Here is a 3585-nt window from a genome sequence, read left to right on the forward strand (position 1 = left end):
GTAACTAACTGACAAGGTTGATTGACTGATTAGTAGAGAACATAACAGGATGTTACAGCTGAGCGATTTTTTGCATTGATCCGCACCATTGGTAGCCAATGGCAACGTGATCGATTTGAGTTTGTAGCCGGCCTGCAGTTGAAGGACACCATGTGGCCAGGCGACCTCGGCTATTTCGGAAGTTAGTACTGCATAAAAACAGCCTGCGATCAGCACACAGCTGAAGCAATCGTTCACCATTGTCCGTATGTACCGAGTCCAATCCATGTCGACTTCCTAATTGAGTCTCAGATAGGCTAAGTCTGCCCACTTGTGCATTCAGATCTCCACCAAGATATCCGAGCTCTTAGCTCACCGCAACAGGAGATTCAGGACGTCGTAAGACTGTAGCATCGGAGCTACAGTCAGTTGGGGCGTAAGCAGACACGATAAACATACATCGATCGACTTCCCGCTTATAAGACTCCCTCAGACGTTGCAGACGAACCGCAGAGGCGGCTATTAACAGGTATCCAGTCAAGTAAGGATACTTCCGCCCGGTTAGTTGAATCACTGTGCTTGCATCTTGAATGCTCGTTTCTGAGACACAGCACACATCAATGACAAGCGAGTCCAGTGTGAGTGCCAAAGCAGCTTGTTGTCCTGCTTACTTCAGAGTAAGCACATGGAAGGCAGCCAGTAGACTGGGTGTCGGGGCTTGAAGATTGATCTGAAGATGCAAAAGGATGTCGATGCCACGTGACGAGCAGATGTTGCGCGCAAAACCGATGCATGACGAACGAATTCATCAGTCCTGGGTACTGGCTCTACAAGAGGAGGGTTATTAATGGGATGGAGAGACAAACCTTATGGTTGTACGGCAGTGAAGCATCAGTGGCAACACTGATGTTGCTGTCCTTGATGATGATGGAGAGAGGATGAAGAAATGACAGCGATCGGGTTCATTTATTTATTGAATCCTTGAAACAGCATAGCGAAATAAGATGTTATCCAATGCTCGGGGTGGGTGGACAGTCTTTCTCAAGAACGTACAGTCAACTGAGTACAGGATAAGCGCAGCGTTATCTGGATTCGCCACTATGTTCCATAATTGGTGCGCCCTTGAATGTCAACTATCAGCTAGATGTGACAGGCGTGTACGTGTCTGTGTTTTGCTTGTGTGCATGTATACGTGTTCGATGGCGAGCAGTCTAGGAAGCTTCGGCATACGGCCTAGAGCATACGAAGGGCCACCTTGTACACCATCATTGAATGGTTTTTGGCTTCCGGGCCTGTTGCGTAGCCGATCTCAAGCTGTTGATAATTGTTCCATTTGTAATCAAGCACTGTTGGCGATTACCAATCTTATCGTTGGCGAATTTTTACCTCCCGGTTGCAAAGCACGATAAGATTGGAAGGAGTAAGCGATCACCATTTGGAGCGTCTTGCAGGCACCCCGTAGACTACTTCTGGATGCAATAAATGAACGGAGCTGTGTAGATTCAGAATTTACCGGACAGCATGACGATTTGTACAAATTGAGTATGGGTGGGAAAGAGCGTCGTTTCTATATCTTGGGCAAGTGAGAACTGAAGAAAAAGAAACTAAACTAGGTGTCTGATGGGAGTTTCTTATTCGTGGGAGACAGGAGACAAACTCTCCGGGGGAGCAGTCGAATCGATGTGTGGGGCGGCTAGGTGAGTAATATATGATGGTGCATGAGGAGGCGTACGCACAGAATTCTACTCTATTTGAAAGGAGTCAATTCTGACTGTTTTAGATCCTTCGAAAATGTAACGAAACAGCCTGAAGCAATTACCGCGGAGTCGGCATCGTAGATATCAACGTTAGGAGTATTGTTTCGGTACTGCTCGAAAAAAATTTCAAAAGCACAAGATGCTCAAACAAGACCAATCAATGCAGCTTTCACTCAAAAAGAAGCTGCGTGGATCAGATATCCACTCTACATAGACCTCAGGAACATCGAGTCAAACTGCCTGCTCAACATACTTTTGTTCTGTCCACCACTGGGAACTATCCTCCTGGCTGATGGTGTAGCAGTCAAAATCGTTGCTCTCGTCAAAGCTCATTACTTGTCAAAGAAGCCTCGGGTCAGAGATCACGGTAAACAGATATCGGAGTTTGATGTCGATCCTGATGTTGAATAAGGATGTCCTTTGTCAATGGTGTTAGTCAACCTTGTAATCGACTGGGTGATGCAACAGGCTCTGGAGGGATACTCTAGCGTAAAACTGTGTCCAAACATTTGGAATGCAGATCAAGAACGTGCCGATGAGAGTCTTACCTGGTGAAAACATAGATACGCAAACTGTTCCTGATCAAGTCATCTGCCATGCAGAGCCCGTCAGATATGCGATCAGCACAGAAGAGACAAGATTCCTTTCTATGTAAGCAATAACCCAAGAACTACCCAATCGCATGGATGGTGAGATTGAAAGCAACAGTGGACTTAGATGCTTGGGTTCTACCATCCTTTTTAAAGTCAAGAAAGAGATTGATACTTATATCGATACGGTTTTGTGCGACTTATGAGGACCTTATAGATGGGAAGCGAAATCAGTTGACGCACAAAGACTCCTGGATCCAAAGCAGCAACCCACCGAATCCTCACTCACGATTGTGAAATTTGCCCGCTTTCTTACAGGACCATTGGTGACTAAGGAATATTTTAAAGGTTCATAGGCTTGGCAAAATATCCAACTCGCTTCAGAAATTTAAGTCACAGGTGTTTGCTGCAACAGCAACAAGTTCAGTGGTTTGGTCACGTTGACCGAAAATCTGAAAGTAAACTTTGCGAGCATACACGGTCTCCCTCATCAGGTCGAGTAGTGCATCAGCATTTGAGGGCAGCTGAACACCTGGTTTGGCACTGTTAGGATTTATATGTGTTCGACCTCAAACTATAGTACGGTATCCTTGCTTGAATTAGAATCGGACCCCGATCTGCGAGGACCTAGATTGTGACCACCCTTCGTAAACAGCAACACTATGGGAGGGTTGAGGGCGGTGTAAAACACTGCAAGTACACACGCCAATGGACATACGCGTTTTAATGGTTGTTTGGGTACTGACGCTTGGGACATCATATGCGTCATCCAGAAACCCAGGCCTTTGGGGTAGGAACGCAAAGTCTGCATACAAGTGCGTTATGACACAAACTTCAATCTGCCTGGTTGCCCACATCTCGCGCACGCATCGCAGATGTCATATGCGAAATACTTCATACAGTTCGCAACCAGAATCAGAATATTGAGGGAAGCCGTGGTTCTGTATGTCTGAATTTGCTTGTGTTTTCATCAGTTTTGTCAGATGCGTAGTGGCTTTTCTGCCAAGCCATCCATCCGTTGACTGTCTGTTAAATTTCGACAGTTCTCTCAAAATTCCCGGAATGTACCCTCCTAGCCATCTTGTCAATTTATGTGAGGAAATTAGTGGTGCCACTCTTCAGCATCGTCAACAGCAATACACCAGCAATAAATACTGGTACTTAACTACTACCACGAGGGGAGAACGACCCGGCAGAGTTGAAATGGAAATTGAATTTCAGAGAAAAGGCTCGATATATATATATATATATATATATAT

The 3585-nt window shown here is 45.6% G+C and overlaps 2 protein-coding genes across 2 annotated transcripts in view; one reads left to right on the forward strand and one right to left on the reverse strand.

Moving 5' to 3' along the window:
- The window catches only part of T265_01300 (hypothetical protein), a gene marked incomplete at both ends in the record, with an annotated part of 72897 nt that overhangs the window by 50402 nt on the left and 18910 nt on the right, over positions 1 to 3585 (reverse strand). The gene's annotated exons all lie outside the window — the stretch shown is intronic.
- Positions 1 to 3585, forward strand: part of T265_01299 (hypothetical protein) — a gene marked incomplete at both ends in the record, with an annotated part of 7736 nt that overhangs the window by 3448 nt on the left and 703 nt on the right. The window lies entirely within an intron of this gene.

Source organism: Opisthorchis viverrini, assembly GCF_000715545.1.
Source record: "Opisthorchis viverrini unplaced genomic scaffold opera_v5_14, whole genome shotgun sequence".
Classification (NCBI taxonomy): domain Eukaryota; kingdom Metazoa; phylum Platyhelminthes; class Trematoda; order Opisthorchiida; family Opisthorchiidae; genus Opisthorchis; species Opisthorchis viverrini.